The sequence below is a fragment of the Cavia porcellus genome, unplaced genomic scaffold, assembly GCF_034190915.1.
Source record: "Cavia porcellus strain 051 isolate PalLab524CR breed Dunkin Hartley unplaced genomic scaffold, mCavPor4.1 scaffold_25, whole genome shotgun sequence".
NCBI classification, from domain to species: Eukaryota; Metazoa; Chordata; class Mammalia; order Rodentia; family Caviidae; genus Cavia; species Cavia porcellus.
In genome coordinates, this window is record NW_026947508.1 from 35,585,407 (window position 1) to 35,607,060 (window position 21,654).

Consider the following 21,654-nt stretch of genomic DNA (forward strand, 5'->3'; position numbering starts at 1 on the left):
TTCTTAAACTCACTATGTAGTCCAGGTTGTCCTTGAACTCATGGCAATCCTCCTGCCTCAGTCTCTCAAGTGGTGGGATTATAGGTGTACACTACCATGCCTAGCACCCCATTCTCTTCAAAGCAGGATACTAGGAAAACAATAATAGCTACCATAGTATATCTTGTTATCTTCACATTAGTTGTCCATTCTGTCAGGTATAGTAAAATTAAACCAAAAAAAAAAAAACAGAATAAAACCAATCAAAACACAACATTGAATAAAGCAAAACAATCAGAACAAAACAAAGCAGTGAGAACAATATTGGACTTCAAAGACAGAAGGAAATTCCCCATATTTGCTATATTGCACTCTGTCATCCTCCCAATAGATGCTCAGACTGCCAGACCCAGGCTTGCAAAATCAACTCAGCCTGTCCTTCCAACCAGCCAGTTGCTGGGGGTGGAGGGTTTAAGTTGGGGTTGATTCTTAGCCTGCACACCAGTAGGCTCATGGGAGGTGCTGACTTTTCTCTTTCTGGACCCTGCGTGGTTTGTGCAGCTTTCCAGAAAGGCTGGCTAGTTGGCTTCTTGTTTGGCTTTTCTTTTGGTTTTATCCTCTTTGAAACAAAATTTTTAAAAAGTCCAAATACCTTACTTGGCCTAATTTTTTGGTTCAGAAACTGGAATTCCATTGTGTAGTCCTAGGCCTTTGAGCCCAAGAAATTTCTTTTGGCTTTTGATTAAATGAACTGTAGGTTTTTAATTTTTGCTGTTTCTTAGGTAAGAGTATTTCCATTTATCCTCAGATTTCTGCTAATACTTACCTGCAAAAACATACTCTTCCCCTGTATTCTTAGTCTTGAGAGCTCTCTCATAAAACAAAGGGGAACTCTTGAATTCAAAACTGAATTATTGGGTGAAATTTTTTACCTAATCTTTTCGTTTCTCCTATAGATTCTCTAATAAGCAAGTTTGAGTCTACTCACCAGAAACAAGTTCTTTTTTTCCTTTCATGACAGTATACTTTTGGAGCGCTGATCTACTTTAATTTTGAGATCAGGCTAGAGTAAGTTGCACTTTAGGTAGATCATAGGTTTTATAAACATATTTAAACTTGACTTAAGGAAAGAAAAATAAATTATATCACACAGAGCATGAAAACCTATGAATGTGTAATTCACAAGTCAGATTGTCTTTTTTGGGAGATGGAGGTTTTTGAGACAGAATCTCTGTATAGTCCCAGGCCTTGAACTTCAGAGTGCTGGGATTATAGGCTACCATGCTTGGCTCAGATTTTCTAGAGGTGTTCATGAAATCTTTCTAAAGTAGTAGTACATTTGAGGAATATTCTGTAAAGCAGTTTTGTTCAGTGTTAAGTCAACATAAGAATATAAGGAGATGCTGGCCAAGTGATGGAATTGTATAGGAATGTAATTTTGATTCAGAAGGGTTACCAGCATTAGAGATTTTTCCTGTGAAGAGCTGTGCCTTAGATCCAAAGTTCATTTAGAACCTTGATTGAAGACTGAATGAGAATATCTTCTATATGATTGATGTTTATATGGAATCAGGTTACTATGAATGTAGAAAAAATGGTTTTGCCCCAGTTTCCAAACATAATGAAAAGCGTTGTCCTAATTAAATTTGTTTTGACATTCTTGTTGCCCCACACAGGTAAAGTTGCAAGATAGAACAAAAGAATAGAGCTAGAGGGTAATACGAGGTCTTGACCAAAATACGGTAAATGTTAGGAATGGCATTCTTACTAGTGTATGAAACCTTAAATAAAGGATGTTATGTGGGATATGCATTCATCTCCATATTAAAAATGCCACGTTGCAAATAAAATGTCATGGAATTTAGAAAAGATGAGACGTGAGATTGCCTAAAAATTATTCTTTCAATTATTACAAGAATTTGGTTACAGTTCATGTGATATTTATGCATTGTGTTTTTTCTTTATATGATTTGAGTTTAGGCTCTTGAAATGAAGAAATCTTTACATATTGGAATAAGGGAGCCAACTAGAGTTATAGTTGGAACACTAACAATATTTTTTGATCACTGTAGTATGCCAGATATATGTATAATATAGCATATAAAATATAAGATGAAAGTAAATAACATAAAAAGCATAAAATAGATATACATGTATAAAATATAAACATATTTAAACATCATTCCAGTATATTGGTATGATTTGTTTCAGTACACTCAGTCTCAGAAAAGTAACCAGGAAATTTTCTTCCTAGAGAACTGTATCTTCACCGGGGATTTAGCTCAGCAGCATAAGCACCTGTGTAGCAAGCGCAAGGTCGTGAGTTCAATCCCTGATACTCCCTACCCCCAAAAAAAAGAAAGAAAAAAAAATTGTATCTTCGAAAAAAAAATACCAATTGCCAGGGATTTAGCTCAACAGTATAAACACCTACCTGGCAAGTGTGATCATGAGTTTGATCCCTGTACCACAAAGCAAGAAAGCAAGAAAGCAAGAAAGCAAGCAAGCAAGCAAGCAAGAAAGAAAGAAAACTATCTTGGTAATTCATATTGCTTTCAAATACATCTGAATACTATTTGAAATCTCAAAATCAAACATTTGTATCAGTGTTCGTTGTAGTCAGGGGTTGTACACAGAACAACTAGGATTAGGACATGGAGTTTATAATATTTTTATAATGGTCACCGGAAGTTAACACAGGAGAATGCAGGAAATCTATCCGCAACACTAAAGACATAGATTATTTAGTCAAGTGTCTAAACCCCACTGCAACGTCCCACATGAGTCCAGATAAAAACCCAGAGCTCAGGACAATGCCTCCCACGAGTCCAACTAGAGGTCCAGAGCCCACAAGAAGGATTCACGCCAGTCTCTTTTACGGGTCCGTGCCTGGAAGACCCAAGGGTCAGCGGTGGAAGCCAGAAAGTATATGCCAGCAGGATGAAAGAGCTGTGCTAGTGGGATGAGGGTTCTATGCTGGAGCCGAGAAGTCACACTCACAACAAAGACCAGGGCTATCCTGAAGGCACCACAGCCATCCTCAGCGACACGGAAGCCCCGCGAGCTCCTCTAACAGACGACAAGCACAGTCGGGTACGTGCCAGGAAGCAGCATGACGACTTCATCCTGGAGACCAAGCAGCACATGTCTTCCCCTCCGGAGCCAGGAAGCAATGCTCGATGTGAAGACCCAAGCTTCTCCAGGAGAACCAACAGCTCAGACAGCAACTTGTAGGGGAACCCACAATGCCTCCTTAATGCCTCAACCCTTCAACACCGCCCTTCTTCTCCACCTATTTATCCTGGCAATCCTCCTCAGGTGGAACATCTTTGCTCAATGCATGCTAATGTAATCCAGCTGGCATTAAATTGACCACCATTTCTCAATCCATAACGATGTTGTGATTGATCAAAAATAGCTATGTATATCCTTTACCTTTTGAAAAGTGTTGTGTTGTACCTAATTGATGTAGGCTACTGAATGGAGCAGAATAGTTTCTGAAATAACTTTACAATTATAAATTGCCCTTTTTTCTATTTGAATTAAGAACCAAGTTGATAGTATTGGCCTGTAACACTCATTTTAGCCACATATGTAGCTTATGTACGTGTACACTGTTTCTCCAGAGAACTGCTTAAGGAGTGTGGTATGTTTTGTTCCAAACAGTGTTTACACTGGTAAACTGAAGAGCAAGGATCTGAATGGCAGTTCTGAATATATCTTTACCAGTAAACAAGATAACTTGTTTTATAAATCTTATGCAATACAGTGAGCACCAGGAAATTGAAATTATTTTTAAAGTAATTGTGTTTTATGGATGTTTTATAGATTTTTAGATGAGTTTTCCAGATAAATTCTTCCATTTCACCTTCTTCCATGTAAAGTATTTCTAAAATAATAGAAAAAAATCTTGATCCTTTAAAACATGCTCCTAATTTCCCATGCAGAATTTCAAGTAAAAGAATACTGGCAAACTAGGTAATGCAAGATTTCTGTAGTAATGAATACATCATGACCTTTAGAAGGCTTATTCTTTTTTAACTGTAGCTCCTTGCAAAGAGAACAGAGACCAGCCTCCTAAAGCTGGTCTTGACGTTAAGGGCTGTGGCTGTTCTTCAGAGAAAGAATAATACAAGGAAAACCTCTTGATTTGCTAAAGGAGTCTAGGAGGGGAGCAGATGGCTGCAAGAGGGGTCCTCAAGCTTACTCAGCTGCTCATAGAAGCTTACGGTGACCTCTCTAATACAAACAACCAAGTAGCTCTCAGGGTAATAGGACAGCATCATTTGTATTCCCGAATAACAATACTGCTCCTCACTTTGCAATCTCTCACACCCTCACACAGTGTGTACACGCCATCTGCTTCTTGTGAACTTACATGGGTTCTGCCCCTGGCTAGTTGGGATTACTATTAAATGATATCTTTGGGAAATGTGTTCTTTACAGATTACTTCTACATGAATCAGATAGGCATATAAGTATTATATCCATTGCATAATTAAGAAACTGAGACAAAGAGGTATCGAGGGATATTGGAATTACAACTCAGCATTTCTGATTCCTGATCTCTTTGTGCCATGTATTAATCTATAGAGCCATTCCACTGCACTTGTTTAGGCATTAGCTACCCAGCCTTTGAGTAAAGCTTTCTGGAATGGAAATTAGTTATTCTGTAGATGTTATGCTTAGTTTTAAGCCTAATCTTGGCTACTGTTTTACTAGGTGTCAGAAGGGAAAGAAACACTGCTTTATTTTTTGCTGATATATTGCTGTGACCCTCCAGAGTCAGGAATTAAAGCAGAAAGGTCTAATTTACTCTGCTTTTTGATTAAAAGTCAAAGGAGTTATTTAGTTTATATATGACACATATGAGTATGTGTCATATTTAAACTAATTATAAGAAAAAATACGCATTTTTTAAGCTACAAATCTCTTTTTCCCTGCCATTGACAAAAATGACATTCATTTTCACGCATTAGCACCTGCCCAGAGGCCCGGTGAATCAAAAGAGCAATGAGCAAAGTGGTTTTAATTGCCCAGGCTTTGCTAGGGCTTTTCTTGCGCTCAGAAACACAAAAGACTTTGAATGGTGTCAGAAGGCTGTACTGAGAAGTGCTTTCCTTTAGAACTTTAAGCAGATGATTCACTTACTATGGTAAGACATTGTCTTGCATAGATGAGTTCATGAGCCCATCTTTATTCCAACTTAGAGTACATCACAAAACACTTGTAACTTGTAATTGCCTTGAACTATTGCCCAGGAAACAAGGCAGATGTCAGAGTTTACTGACATCATTAATGCAGGACTCTGTAGAATTGTGCTTGCTAATTACCTTTATAAAGTTTTGCATGCATAATTTAAACTAACTTATGTCATACCCACTATGTCATAGTAGTAGTGGAGCCACACTATCTGTGATCAAATCCTAACTCTGATTTGCAAGTTGTGTGATCTTAGACAAGTTCCTTTATCTGTGAGCCTAGATTTCCTTATCTGTAAAAGAAAGAGAGTAACAGTTATTTCTAGGGTTATTGTGAGAACTTAATACATTGACAGTGTTAAAACACTGGGTTGTACTAAGTATCCAATAAATGTTGGCTAATGAAATGCTTACGTTTTTTAAAAGTTTATAAAAATTCACAGACTTACAACAGCTGTTCATCTGAGATGTAAATATATAAAAGTTTCAGCACATCAGTATTATAATCATACATAAATTATTGCTTGCTCACCATCCCAATAAAATTGTTTAATTATTTTATTTTAATCACAAAATCAGGAATTTTGTAAACATGCTTACTTCTTTGTGAATTAGAAATATGAATGTGTAAAAGATCCAGTTCATTGTTCGTTTATTCATTCATCCATAAAAAGACACTTGCTAAGCCCTTACACTATACCTGATGAAAATGTAGATATGAAAAAGATATAACCCTTGCTTTAAGGAGTTCGTAATATAAGGAAGAGACAAACATGCAAATATTAATTACACTGATAGTCAAGTACTCTAATAGAGGTTTTGCTAATGAATAATGAAAGCTCAGGAAGAAATATTTAGCTAGTTGTCCAAAGAGATAGGGAAGACATCTCAGTATAGGTAACATTCAAGTTCAGAATTAAGAATAGAAGGAGGTGAAAATGTCATGCCTGGTATTAAGAACTTCACATACAAAGATATAAAGGCTAAGAAAATTGAGAAAACACACCGTATAACAAATCTGCAAGCAGTTTAGAGTGTTAAGTAGTAATGAGCAACTTTGAAGACACAGAGATCCACATCATAAAAAACTTGAACTTTATGCTCTAATCAGAAGCCATTGAGTCATTTTAAGTAATTCAGTTTAGCATACATCTTTACAAATGTTTATTCTCTGCCAGACTCTGTGTATCAGAAATATAAGATGATCCTGCTTTGAAGTTCTGTACTACTTTCATTGCTTTGTTTTTGATTGGCTTTATTCTGTTTTATTTCATTGGGTTGTATTATCTTTAAAATAAAATTTTAAAAAAGAAACACAAGATAAATAATGTTATAGGAATAATACACTTTTATTTCCCTTCCTGAAATATTCTGTTCACTTTATAGAAGATAGAGTAAGATTTGGAAGCAGGAAGGTTAATCCAGTCAAGAGATTATTACGATCTTGGATTGAAGCAGTGGTAGAGACGTTAAGGGAAGAGGCTTGAATGGAGAGATACTTAGGAGGCAGGATCCATAAGACTTAGTGACATCCGGGATGCAGAACAAGAGAAGCTGAAGTTCTGCTCGGAACTTTTTTTCCTAAACCAAATCAAGTACCTCCTATTGTTTACTAACGTACCATTCTCTACTTTTCCATAGTACTTACCATAATTAGAATTGAAAATTATTTGTGTAATTTGTTGTTTAATATCTTATCTATAAAATATGAATGCCAGGAAATTAGGAATCATTAGATCCTTGAGAACTAACATATACATAGTAAATTCTAAATAATGATTAGTGGAATGAATAAAACTTGATTTAAGATTTTGTAAAAAAAGAAAAAGATTAACATGTTTCTGGGTTTTGTCTCTTCAAACTTTCTGTAATCTCAATAAATAATGTGCCTGTTGGTGGCAAAATTGAATCTTACCAGGGGAATTGCATATTGCATATTTTCTGCCATTTGTTTGGTTTAGGATTTCACTTTTCTATTAGTTGTAATTGTGGAAATATCATAATAGCCGGCTATGTGTCAACAAAAATTAGAATTAAATTAGTATGATTTAATGATTTCTTAATTTTAAAAATTAAGCAGTACTAAATATCATTTTTCTTCATTGTTTGTTTTTTGATTCAGGGTCTCACTATATAGTTCAGGTAGTGATCCTCCTGCCTCAGTCTCCTGAGTGCTGGTATTATAGGCATGAGCCACCATACCTGGCCTGCTTTCTAATGTGGGAAGATGACGTTACTATTATAGTGGAATAACATGTGGTTGTTAGGAATTTAAACTCTAAAGCCAGACTTCCAGATTCAAATCCAAACTCTGCTCCAGTTCTTTACCAATAAAAATGGAGAAAATAATAGTATTAAACACCAAGTCTTACGGGGAATATTAAATGACACAATGCAATCTTATTTTGTTTTTTCCTCTAATACAGAAAGGATAGGTATACATGTAGAGGCTTATACATGTGTAGAACTTCTCCTAAACAGTTTATGAGAATCGATTATATTATGCATGGTAAATGAACAGCGACTTTAAAGAAAAGCAATGGTATCCATTGCTGATTCCGTATTGTCATGCTGTGAAATCCACTAATTTTTTAATTCTTTAGGGCAGCCATTGTCGACTTTCCCATTGTCTGGTTTTGAAGGCCTGTAATGCCTTTATCACTCTGTTCTGATCGGTTTAATACTATTTTGTATGAATTCATTGTGTGGAAGATATGGACAACTATTTAGAAGAAAACGAGACATTTTGTAGCCACTGTAGATCTCCTGTTGTCTTCTTTTGAAATGTTACATTGTTTTCTTCTGATCTGCTTTGTTCTGTTTTGTTCTGTTTAGTTTTATTCTCTTTAAAATAAAAAAATAAATGATACAATGCATATAAAATAATTTAAAAGTACCTAAACCATGATAAATGCTCAAAAAGATTACTGATTAAAAATTTATTGTCTTTTGAAAGAAGTAATTGGCTTTATTCACGAAGTTTATTGTTTTGAAAGAAGCATTGTAGATTCTTTTTTTTCCTAAATATTTGTTTTATTTTGTTTTGGTTCTTAATTTAATTTTTTTTTTTTTTGAGACAGGGGCTCATTATGTGGTTTAGATTGGCCTTTAACTCACTACGTAGCCCAAGGTGGCTTCAAACTCGTACCAGTCCTCTTGCCTCAGACTCTTGAGTGTTGGAATTACATGTGTGCACCACAGTGCCCATCCTTTTCAAGTTTTTAAAGCCCTAAATGTTTTAGAATGTGAAATTATGTTCATTTTAATATCTTTTCTTATGAATATAATTGTGCAATAAAATTGGGGCAAATCATATAGTTTTATTCTGAGCTGCTTCCTCACCTAGGAAATGATTATCTCTTGGGTTCTTTACTATTTGATTCTGGCCAAAATATCTCTCTTGTAAACTAAAATATAAACTCTATAGGCATAAATATTAAAACTTCTTCACTTATGATTCAATAACTGAGGTATTGAATAATTTCATAGGAAAATAATATTTGACCTAAGTCATAAAGAATGTAGGATTTCCTTATTTGGAAAACAAATTATATACCCACTTAATTATATATATATATATATAATGTATATTATAATCCATTGTCTCAGCTGTTTTTCTTGTGGCTGAGACAAATAGTTTGTAAAGCTTTCAGTTCATAGTTAGCTGGCAGAGAGACATTGCAGAAGAGAAACAATGTATGGCCAAAGAAGGGCAAGCAGCAGGCAGCAAGCAGCAAGCAAGCAACAGACTCTTTCTGTTCCTTTATATTGTTTCCACTTACAGCAGGGTGGGACACTTTTAATCCTACCCAGAACTATGCCAAACCAATTAGTGAGTTGATTTGCTAATCACACATTCTTAATCTCGGCATCACACACTCTAGATCCCACCAATTTTGAAAAGCTATACCTGTGATTGCATGAGGCTTTGGGAGAACATTTAGATATAAGCCATAATACATTTATATGTATGTATGTCCAAGTGGAAGAATGGTCCTTGGTACTTTCTGTTTAATCCAAGGTTAAATTCAGTTCAGTTCATACCCTAGATTCCCTAGCTTGAATGCTGGGAAACAGAATTGTTAAATTAACAATTTCTGTTAATTTGAATTGCCTCTCAGACTTTCATTCATTCTAGAAGGCAAGAGAATCAAAACTTTTAAACCATGAGCCATTCATGAATTTTTAACAATTTATTTCTGATCTTGATGTTCTCAGAGCTATTTGTGCTTATTTAAGCATGATAAGTTTTAGCAAGTGCAAACTGCTTGGTTGTTAAGAGGCCACAACAGAGTGGTCATTCTGGCATGTTTTTTCCTTCCTCTGAGACAGTATCTTATTAAATTACTCAGGCTAGGTTCAAATGTGTGATCCTTCCAAATAGCTAGAATTACAGGCATGCACCACTGCACCTGGCTTAGCACATTTTTAAAATCTTGCTTAAGTGCACTAGAAGCATGTTGAAGGCAAAGAAAGCATGACACATTTATAAGATGTCATGCTGGTAGGGACTCACAGCATAGCAGGTATTTAAGGCCTGCAATTTTCTGACAGGCCCTTTCAAAGTCATTGTAATATATAATAGAGAAGAGGCTATGGTATTATTTTATTCTTACATTTCTATACAATGAAGAAGTTAGATAAGGAAGTTTTCTAAACCACAGAATGGAAAGTTGAGTGAAATAAAGCATCTTTTTCTCATAGCAATGCTTGGTTTTTGAGTTAAGTGGGGAAGAGGATAATATACTGTTTGTAAAACTAAACAGAAACTCCTTGAACGTATTCAGTGCTTTATTGAGGACCTGCTCAGAGCTTCTCTTTCTTTTAACTGTGTATGAAGGGCCACAAGAAGAATGGCTGCTTAACTGCCTGTTTTCTTAAAAAAACAGGCTCATCCCTTTGTAGCAAAATCAGCCTGTAAGAAGGAAGAAAATATTGATATTGAACTTCATGGCCTGCTAGAGTTACAAGTGGAGCAAACATTATATATTCTTTCCTTTTACACCTGCCTATTCCCTCTCCCTCAAATCGATTACCCTAATCATTTCAAAATCTAGAACTAGTAAAACAGACTTTTGTTCAAATTTTTTTATTAGTATATGTTTGTAGTATATAGTGATTACCTTCTTTGTAGGGACTTGGCACATCTTGATACTTTTTTCATCTGCTTTCTCTCCCTTCTCTCCTTCCTCCATCTTCTGGTCACTTTATGTCTAGATATCCCCCCAAAGCCTCATTCAGTCAGTGGAGTGGGCTTCTAGAATTTGTGATTGGTCCAGTGCTGAGATTATGGGTGTGAGTGCTACACCTCCCCTGGGGTGGGTAGCCTACATACAGTGTAAGGGAGGAAAGAGGCTTGCTGTTCCCCATTACCTCTTTTTGCTCTTGTTTTTGCTGTCTTCTGTCACTATGAAGTGTTGCCCCTCTGCCATGTGCTACCTTGCCTTGGAGCCAGTGGACTTTATACTGAAATCTCTATAAACTGAGGTAAATAAACCTTTCCTCCTTTAGGAGTAGATGTCAGGTATTTTGTTTCAGCAATGAGAAAAGTAACAAATACAGTCCCTTCCCTTTTTATAGAAGATATATCTCTTTATTTTCTACTATCTTTTATTTTGTTCTTTAACCATGTGATATTTAAGTTTGTGTGTCTGATTTATTTCATGTAACATTATAATCTCAAAGTACATCCATTTTCCTACAAATGACTCAACTTATCCTTCTTATGGCAGAGTAGTACTCCAGTGTATATAAATATCATGTTTTCTTTTTTTTTCTCATCTGTTGATGAACCAAGGGGTGTTTCCAAGATTTAGCTATTATGAATTGTGCTGCTATAAACATAAGTATGCATATATCACTGTAATACAATGTCTTTAACTGTTTCAGAAAGATACCTAGAAGGGAAATGACTGAGTCAAATGAAATACCTAGTTTTAGTTACTTGTGAAGTCTCCATACTGATTTCCATAATGGTTGTACTAGTTTACCTTTCCACCAACAATGTAGAAGAGTTCCTTTTCTCCCCTGGAGCCTCTAGCATTTGTTATTATTGGATTTCTTGATGATAGCATTCTTTCTAAGATGGAAAATCAGTGTTGTTTTAATTTGCATTTCTGTAATGATCAAAGGTGTCATTTTTTTCATGTATTTATTAAGCCATTTCTACTTCTTCTGAGAAGTGTCTATTCATTTCAGTTGCCCATTTTTTGATTGGATTTTTTTGTGGGGTCTACATTTAGAGTTTTTTACATGTTCCAGATATTAACCCTCTGTCCAAGGAATAGCTAGTAAAAAATTTTTTACCCATTCTTTAGGTAAAAGAGCTTACACTGTAGTTCTTATGTATTTGAATATGGTAGGTAGGAATGTTTTTACAATATATGTAGAGGGGTGTTTTGTTTTATGTTTTTTATTTTAGACATAGGTGAGTAAAGAATGATTGCAAAGTAAAGACAGTACATTTCCAACTTAGGAACATTCAAGTTGGCGACTTTTCACAGGTACAAATATACCCTACATTACAAACATTTGTAGGTGTAAAAAATTGTGGAAATAGCTCACATGTCTGCTAGACATTGTTGAGGTTGTGCTGCTGTGTGCTTACTGCGTAGTGCAATAATGTACAGCATGCAGAACTCCATCACAGCCCAAGAGGTCCAGAAGTAAGAGGCAAATCAGTATTGCTATGGAGGAGAATGCTGAGAAGCACAAAGCAATGCACATTACATATTTATGTCAAAGGTGTATAAGGTTCAACTACTTTGGACTTACAAATGAATCCAATTTAGGAATGTTCTCCTTGAGTGGAACTCATCCATAAACTGGGGACTTACTGTATTTAGTAAAACCTTGTCTATAAAGTGGTTTTTGCATGACTTAAGCAACATGTTCCAGTTACTGAATTACATAACTTTGTTACTTTTCTCCTTGCTGAGACAAAATACAAGACACTCAAAGTTAAAGGGGGAAAGGTTTATTTAGCTCATGGTTTGTAGAAGTTATAGTTCATAAGTGGCTTGCTGAAAGGCAGAGGGCAACGTTCATGGTGGTGGAAGACAGCAAAAGCAACAAAAGAGCACAAGAGAGATAAGCCTCTTTCCTTTTTATGGTATCCACTAGCATCTGGGTGCTGCCAGTCCAATTAGATTGATCAGCAATCACCCACCCTTAATCCCAGCACCTTAAATCCCAGCATTGCATTACAAATCAATCACACACTCTAGATTTAGAAACCTCGGAAAAATTCTGACCACGTGAGACTTTGGGGAGATACCTAGACACAAACCATAACAGATACTTTATATGACCCCCCCCCTTGTATTTTACAGAAGTATAAGAGCCAAAGAAAATGAAAAGGGGAAAAAAACTGATGAAATAATAGATTGAGGTCATGGTCCTTTCTAATTGTTAACACCATTATGTGAAAAGCTACCAAAGAACTTTGTAATGTATAAATCAAGCCAACAACATTAGGGTGCACTAATTATTCCTAACCACACAAAAAGAGATTAGGTGTCATATGCCTCTTGTTTTAATCAATAGAAAGTACATAAAATAATTTATGAATGGTTTCAACAAAAAAACCTAAACTTAAGTGTCTGCGGCTAATTATTTTTCAATAAGTAATTGGCATGTGGGAAAAGGAATTTATATTTTAAGAGATATATAAATTTTGAGCTGGGTGTGGTGGCACACATCTATAACCCCAGCACTCAGGAGGCTGGGACAGGAGGATTACTGTAAATTAGAGACCAGCCTGGGCTACAAAGTGAGCTCAAGTCCAGCCTGAACTGCATTAGTGAGTCTCAAAAAGACCAAAAAAAAAAAAAACAAATTTTTTTTGTTCGCATCCTGTTGTTTATTTCCCTCTTTTATTTTAAAGATCAGATGTGGAAATCTTAATACTGAATATTTGATGCTAAGGAATTATTACAAATTTTAAATTCCTCTTTTGGAAATGCACACAAAAGGTTTACCAATGACACATTCCTGATATTTGCTTTAATAGAATCCATGGAGAGCTGGGGATTTAGCTCAGTGGCATAAGCGCCTGCCTTGCAAGTGTGTGGTCATGAGTTCAATCCCTGGTACTGATAAAAAAAGAAAAAAGACAAATATATATGTATAAAAATTTGGATTATATTGAGATTGGAAATTGAGAAAAGGTTAAAGATTAAATAAATTTTTTTCTTTTGATAATCATTGAAGCTGAGTGATGAATACATGGTTTCATGTTGTAGGGACAAAATGCCAAATATCCACAAGTTAAAGAATGCAAGGTTTATTTTAGTACATATTTGTAGATGTTTCAGTCCATAGTTAGCTGGATCCAAGGCAGGGTGACATGACAGAGGAGAAACAGTTTATGGAATAGTAAGCAAGAAGCAACAAGCCTTCCTTTTTTCTTTCTCATTTTATTCCATTCAGGCTACAAACCTATTACTTGGTGCCATCCACACCCAGCGTGGGTCTTCTTTCTTTTTTAAATTTATCATTTAAATTTAAAACCCAGAACTGTGCTAAACCAGCCATGGCCTAATCCAGTATCACATCCATGATCCAGTCACTTTCCAAAAGCCCCACCTGTAAGTGCATGGGATTTGGGGGTAGCATGTAGACAGATACAAGCCATATCACATAGGGACTAGCTATACTGCTTTCTCTATATTTTTGTGTAAGTGGTTTTAAAAAGTCAGAACACAGTGGGCATTTAGTAAGTACATTTTAGATTCAAAGATTTTTAAGTCAGGCTTCTACATATTTTTTTAAATTACTAGATTATTGATGGACATGTTTTATGGCAGTTAGGTTCACAATGACAAAGAAACACTACATTGAACCTATTCTATGTAGCTTTATTCTCAGGAGTAATTGCACTTTTAAAAAAACATTCCTAGGTTACAGTAAGCAAAACAGCGCAAATATTTAAAACTAACTTTCAGTTTACATTCCAAAAAATATGAAAAGAAAAAAAAGGAACTCTCCCCAAGGAAATTTCCACACAGCCACACAGACTTTTGCCTTTTAGATTAGTCTAAATGTGGAACCTGAACTACTAATGTTGGGCTGATGAAGCCCAAACATTTGCCCGGCTTAAATGAACATGTTCTGAACATCATGAGGCTTAGCCAAAGCCTCAAGAATGTCCATGTATGATTAGCTTTAAAAAAATGTTTGCAGAAGATTCCTCACTTGTTTTAACATTGACTTAACTGAGGAAAGATCTGGAAATCTAAACTGGTACTTGACATTTTGGTCCAGTTCTAGCTTAACTTAGAAAGTTAAAACCACTGCCAATGCTATAAAAACTGAAATTTTAGAATTTTTGTAAACCTGTTATTTTCTAATATTCCTAGTTGTATTGTTATTATACTTCAGCTATACTGTTATAACAGTTGTACTGTTATTATAATTCAAGTGCTCAAATGTGGCATTGATTACCAAACAATATTCTATGAAGGTAGTATGATATATAATCATTAAAAAGGAATTTAGCTCAGTGTCTCAAGCGCCTGCCTGGCAAGCATGAGGTCATCAGTTCAATCCCTGGTACCCACCCCCCACAAAATCTGGCTTTAGCGCCAGACTGCCTGGATGTGAAACCTGGTTTTGCCTTTTTCTAGCAGAGTGGTTTTTTTTTTTTTTTTTAATTTTATTTAAGGAGAAAAGAAAAAAAAAAGCAGAGAAAGGGTACAAGTTATACAGATTTGCAGAAAAAAATGAACAGTAGGAAATCACTAGTTAATGGATTACATACTGTCATCTTAGAAATAATTGTTCAAGTCACAAAATTAAAGCTTGTAAAGTGGACATTCCATCAGTGATACTGCAAACAGTTCTGTTCAATGATCCAATAAAACTCTGTGATATCATATTCTATCTTATACACTTAAATATACATGCAGTTATATAGTTTAGAGCACTTTCTTTTCCTCTCTTTTGTACAATGACTATTACACATTTTGGGTTTCATTGCTCTCACGGTTCTTATTACTTTTTTGGAAGAGAGTAAAACCAAATGTGACATAACAGAATCGGTCAAGTCAAAAGGGTGGACATAATAGATAATGTGAAAACATAATACAAGGTGATCAACAATGGTTACCATAATGCAGCAGAGTGGTTTTGAGCAAGTGAAACTTTTTTGTTCTTCTATTTCACCATACATAAAGTGGGAAGAAGAATAATATCAAAATTTTTCAGAGAAACAGATCCAGTAGGAAATATATAGAGATGGGGAAGTGATAGTATGAATGGGAATGAGAATGATTATATTTATTTAAAAGAATTGGCCTGTGTGTTTATGGGAGCCAGTAAGTCAGAATGTATACACTGGCAGGATCTGATGCTGCAGTCTTATGAAAGAATTTCTTCTTTCTCACAGAAACTTCAGTTTTGTTTATAAGGATTTTTACTTAATTGAATGAGGCTCAATCCATTGGTGAGGATAATCTCTTCTTTAGTTATTCAAATCACCTTCACAGGGCCAGAGATATAGCTCAGTGGCACAGCACCTGCCTAGCAAGCACAAGGTCAATTCCCTGGTACCAAAAAAAAAAAAAATCTCCTTCACAGACGTACTTAACTTTATAACATACCTGCATGTCACCAAATAGAATAGTTTTGATTAATTAATTGGGAACTATAGCCTAGTCAAATAATACATAAAGTAAACCATCATACCAACTATTAAATTTATAGACTTGTGATAATACATTAAAAGCATAATTAGGAGACCCTGGCCCCTCTTATTGCAGCTACCAGGGTCCAGATGAAAAGCACTGCAGAAAGTCCCAGAGGCCAGTGGAATGTCAGCCACACAGCAGGGACCCCTGCCAGGGTGCACAAAATGGACAAGTGGGACTAGTGGCATGAAATTGTCAGAAACAGTAGCAATGTGAACCAAAGATGAACCAACAGGTTGATCTTTGGACAGACACAAACCAAGAACTCCTACACACAGAAGATATCCCCAAAGAACAAACCTTACCTAGAGAAGCCTTGATAATAATGATACAGCTATCTACTACAGAAACTTACAAGAATAAAAAGATAAAAATGACCGGAATACCAAGAGCAATAGAAAACTTTTGAAATAGAAAATGATAAGACACAGGAGCAAAATGCAACCTCATACTTCTGGCACACCCAGAACACGTCCAGGGGACAATGAGATAGTGGGAAATGAAAGACACACATCTGACATTTCTGAAATGACAGCAACCAAATAAAGAAATACTCAGAATACTAAGGCAGAAAGATTGTTGTGAGTTCGAAACCAGCCTGGGCTACAAAGTGAGCTCAGGGCCAGTTTGAACTACATAGTGAGATCCTGTCTGAAAAAGAAAAAAAAAAAATCCATGAGGCTATAGGGGAAATCAGATTAGAAATAACCTTTCAGATTAAAAAAAAAGAAATAACATTTATAAAAGAATTGCTGAGCACATCTAGAATACACATAAAAAGATAGATAATGATAGGATGAGGATGGAAACTGAATGATCAGTGTAGGAAAGAAATAAAATCCCCGGTAATGATTAAAAAAAAAAAAGAAAGAAAGAAATAGAATGCATCAAACAGATTCAAAGAGATATACAGGAAATTAAATATTCCATTGACCTGGAAATACCAATTAAATGAAACTAAAGATAGACTTTCAGACCTTAAGGATGTGATCACAGCTAGTGACTATGAAAGAGATTTCTTAAAAATAATAAGGAAGCAGGAAATAACAATTCATTGGCTGCAAGATGATTCAAAGATAAGTAATTTAAGAAAGATAGATGTCAGCAGAAACCAACACAAATGACATAAAAAGACTATTTACAGAAGTAATAGCAGAAAACTTCCAAAACATGGGAAAAGGACCTGCCATACAGATATGCGAGGCATATAGATTTACAACTAGCCATAATCAAAATAAATCTACACCCAGACATACAATAATCAAAATCTCAGAAATTCAACATAAGAACAGAATATTAAAGGCTGATAGAGAAAAGAAACAGGTCACCTACAAAGGAAAATCAATCAGAATCACAGCGACTTCTAACACAAATCCTCAAGTCAAGAAGAGCTTGGAGTGAAGTATTCCAAGTCTTGAAAGAAAACAACTTCCAACCCAGATTGATGTACCTTGCAAAACTACCATTCAAACTTGAGATACAACCAGGTGTGGTGGCACACGCCTATAATCCCAGCACTCTGGAGGCTGAGGGAGAAGGATCCTTGCCAGTTCAAGACCAGGTTAGGCTACAAAGTGAGCTTAAGGCCAAACTGCCTAGGGAAAGGCCAAACTACCCTGTTTCAAGAAGACAAAAAAAATTGAGATATAAAATACTTCCATGACAGGGCTGGGGATTTAGCTCAGTGGCTTAAGTGCTTGCCTAGTAAGCATGAGGTTGTGAATTCTATCCCCAGTACCAAAATAATAAGAATAATAAATAAGAATAATAAAATGCTTCCATGTTAAAGAAAAACTGAAGAAATTCATGAACCAATGAACACTACAAAGTAAAAGATTTTCTAGACAGAGATAAAAATGACCAGAATTCCAAGAACAACGATAGAAAGAAACCACCACGCAGGACAAGCAATTAAACAGAGGAAAAACGTAGGGAACCAACAGCAGGAAAATAACAAAGACAAGCCAATACATACCAGTTATAATCATTGTAAATGGCCCCAATTTACCAATCAAAAGAAACAGATGGGCAGAGTGGATCAAGAAACAAACTCCAACAATCTGCTATAAAAGGAACACATTTAACTCAAAAAAGAAATACATAGGCTGAAAGTCAGAAGAAAACAATACTCCATGCAAAAGGAACCCAGGTAAAAGCAGGGGTAGCTATTCTCCTTGCAGATAATGTGAACTTCAAACCAAGAATGATCAAAAAGAGATAAAGAGGGTCATCATATACTTGTTAGGACAAAATTTTGAGAAGAAACGATAATAGTCATAAGTATATATGCACCAAATATTGGAGCACCCAACTATATGAGATAAATATTAATAGACATGAAAAATCAAATGAGCAATATTACAATTACAACAGAGAACCTTAATACCCCACTGTTACAAATAGATCAAGCAGATAAAAAAATTAGCAAAGAATTATCAGATCTGAATCAAACCTATGAACCAGTGGTTATCAGACATTTACGGAGTGTTCCACTCAACAACATACGAATACATTCTTCTCAGCTGCACATGGGACATTCTCCAAAATAGACCATATACTAGCCCATAGAACATGCTTAGGCAAATGCAAAAGAATTCAAATTCTCCCATGCATATTTTCTGACCATAGTACAATGAAATTGAAAATTAATGGCAAAAAAAAATCACAAAAACTCCATAAACCCATAGAAAGTAAATTACAGGGCTGGACAAATAGTTCAGCAGCACCAGCACGAGGTCATGAGTTCAATCCCTGGTACCAAAAAAAAAAAAAGAAGAAGAAAAGAAAAAAAACCCTCCTGAACAAGAAATGAGTCACAGATGAAATCAAGGAAGACATTAAAAATATCTATGATTAAATGAAAATGCAGACACAACATACTAGAAAGGTCAGACAAAATGGAAGCAGTCCTAACGGAAATTTATAGCAGTGAATTCCCACATCAGAAAAACGTAACAAGCATAAATAACCTAATGTTACACTTCAAGCTTCTCAAAAAAGAAGAGCAAGTCAGCCCAAAGCCCATGGAAGGGAGAAAATTATAAAAATCAAAGCAAAAATTAATGCAATTGAGACTAAGAAAACAATACAAAGAATTAATGAATCAAAGAGTTGGTTCTTTTATTTTTTTAAATCTTTTTAAGACAGGCTCTTGCTATGCAGTTCAGTTCAGTTGAGTTCATTTTGTAGCCCACACTGGTCTTGAATGTGCAACAATCCTCCTGCCTCAACCTCTTGAGTGCTGGGATTACAGGTAGGTGCCACCATACCAAGCTAAAGAAATAGATGTTTGAAAGAATAAATAAAAATGATAAACCCTTAGCCAACCTTATCAAAAAGGAAAGAAAAAATGCAAATTCATGCAATAAGGAATGAAAAGGGTGAAATCACTACAGATTCTGTGGAAATTCAGATCATCTACACCTACTTGAAAATCTTTACTCTCATAGGATGGAAAACAGAAGAAATGGACAGATTCCTAAAAACATATGAATTACCAAAGCTGAATAAAGAAGATATAAAAATTCTGAATAACTCAATATCCATCAGTGAAATTGAAATAAAAACAAAAAGCCAAGGTCCTGATGAGTTCACTGATTAATTCTATAAGAATCGTAGAGAAGATTTATAACTAATACTCCTCAACCTCTTCAATGAAATTGAAAGGGAAGCAAATACTCTCTAACTCATTCCTGAAGGGAAGAATTACCCTGATACTAAAACCAGAGAAAGACCCAATCAAAAAAAGAGAACTACAGGCCAATCTCCCTAATGACCATAGACACAAAATCTCTCAATATCATACTGGCCAAACAGAATACAGCAGATCATTAAGATTATACACCATAATCAAGTGGGATTCAGCCCAGGAATGCAAGGATGGCTCAACATATGCAAATCAATAAACATAATACAGTATATCAACAGAGCCAAAGACAAAAATCACATGATCATCTCAATGGATGCAGAAAAAACTTATAATAAAATCCAACACTCATTCATGATAAAAATCCTACAGAAAATCAGAATAGATGGTTGCCAGCCCCATACTAATTTTATCACAGGAGGTAGCTTCTCTACCTCAATCTGGTAAAAGCCGTCTATGACAAACCAACAGCCAACATCATACTAAACAGAAAAAAACTGAAAACTTTCACTCTAAAATCAGTAACAAGACAAAGATGTCCACTATCACCACTCCTATTCAATATAGTTCTGGAAATGTAAGAGCAATTATACAAGAGAAAAAAATAAAAGGAATTAAGGATAGGAAAAGAAGTTAAATTACCATTTTTAGCAGATGACATGATACTCTACATAGAAGACTCCAAAAATTCTACCAAAAGGTCACTAGAGTTAAGCAAATTCAGCAGCATAGCTGGATACAAAGTCAACACTCAAAAATCAGTAATATTCTTGTACAAAAACCAACTCACTGAGAAAGAAGTTAGGGAAGTAACACTCTTTACAATAGTATCCAAAAAAATGAAATACTTAGGAATCAATCTATCAAAGAAAATCAAAGATCTGTACATTGAAAATTATAGCACTCTAAAAAACAGATCAAAGATGTTACCAGAAAATGGAAAGATATCCCTTGCTCTTGGATAGAACCAACATTGTGAAAATGGCTACACTTCCAAAACTGCTATACAGATTAATGCAATTCTGGTCAAAATACTATTAGCATACCTGACAGATTCAGAGAAAACATTCTTAAAATTCATCTGAAACCCAGAAGAGATCTAGAATAGCAAAAACAATCCTGGGCAACAAAGGTAAGACAGGAGGTATCCCAATTCCAGACCTGAAATTATACTATAAAACTCCTGTAATAAAATCAGCATGGTACTGGGAAAAAATAGACCTGAGAGAGTAGAAGATGCAGACACAACTACAAATGTAAGCCACCTTATCTTTAACAAAGTTGCCAACATGTTCACTGGAAGAAAGATAGCTTCTTTAATAAATAGTGCAGGAAAAATTGCTTTTCCACATGCTGAAGACTAAAACTAGACCCATATCTATCACCATGCACTGAACTAAAGTTAAAGTGTATCGAAAATCTAAATATTAAGACAGAAACACTGACTATACTAGAAGACAAGGTAGACAGAAATCTTGAAGACATATGGGTGGGCAAAGAAAGAGTTCATGAACAAGATGCAAACTGCACAGAAAATACTTCAAAGAATCAACGCTGGAATCTCATTAAAAAGTTTTTGCACATCAAAGGAAATTAACAAAGCAAGAAAACCCACAGAGTGGAAAAAAATTTTCACCAGCTGTCCCTCTAACAAAGGACTTACATCTAAAACATACAAAGAACTGAAAAAGAATCAAGCTTCCCAAATTCAAAGACCTTATCCAAAAATGGACATCTGAGATGACTACACACTTATCAGATGAAGAAATACAAATGCAAATAATTCTGTGGAAATGTGTTCAACATCACTAGTTACTAGAGAAATGCAAATACTGAGATATCATCTCACTCAAGAAAGAATGATTATCATCAATAAATCAACCAAAAATAAATGTTGTGTGGTTATGGAGAAAAAGGAACCCTTCTCCACTATTGCTGGAAGTGAAGTCTGGTACAACCACTGGGGAAATCAGTGCTGAGATTCTTTAAGAAACTATAATTGGAGGTCTCATTCAATCTACCTATTCTACTTCTGGATATTTTCCCAACAGAATTGAAAGTATTATGCCACAGCAATGTATGTGCACCCATGTTAATAGCAGCACCATTTGTAATGGATAAATCTTGGAAACAACCCAAA

At 35.3% G+C, this 21,654-nt stretch overlaps 1 protein-coding gene and 1 pseudogene across 1 annotated transcript in view; both read left to right on the forward strand.

Annotated features, from left to right (window-relative positions):
* Positions 1-16,790, forward strand: part of LOC100724144 (small ribosomal subunit protein eS1-like) — a 44,969-nt pseudogene extending 28,179 nt beyond the window's left edge.
* The window catches only part of Zswim5 (zinc finger SWIM-type containing 5), a 180,916-nt gene that overhangs the window by 97,211 nt on the left and 62,051 nt on the right, over positions 1-21,654 (forward strand). The window lies entirely within an intron of this gene.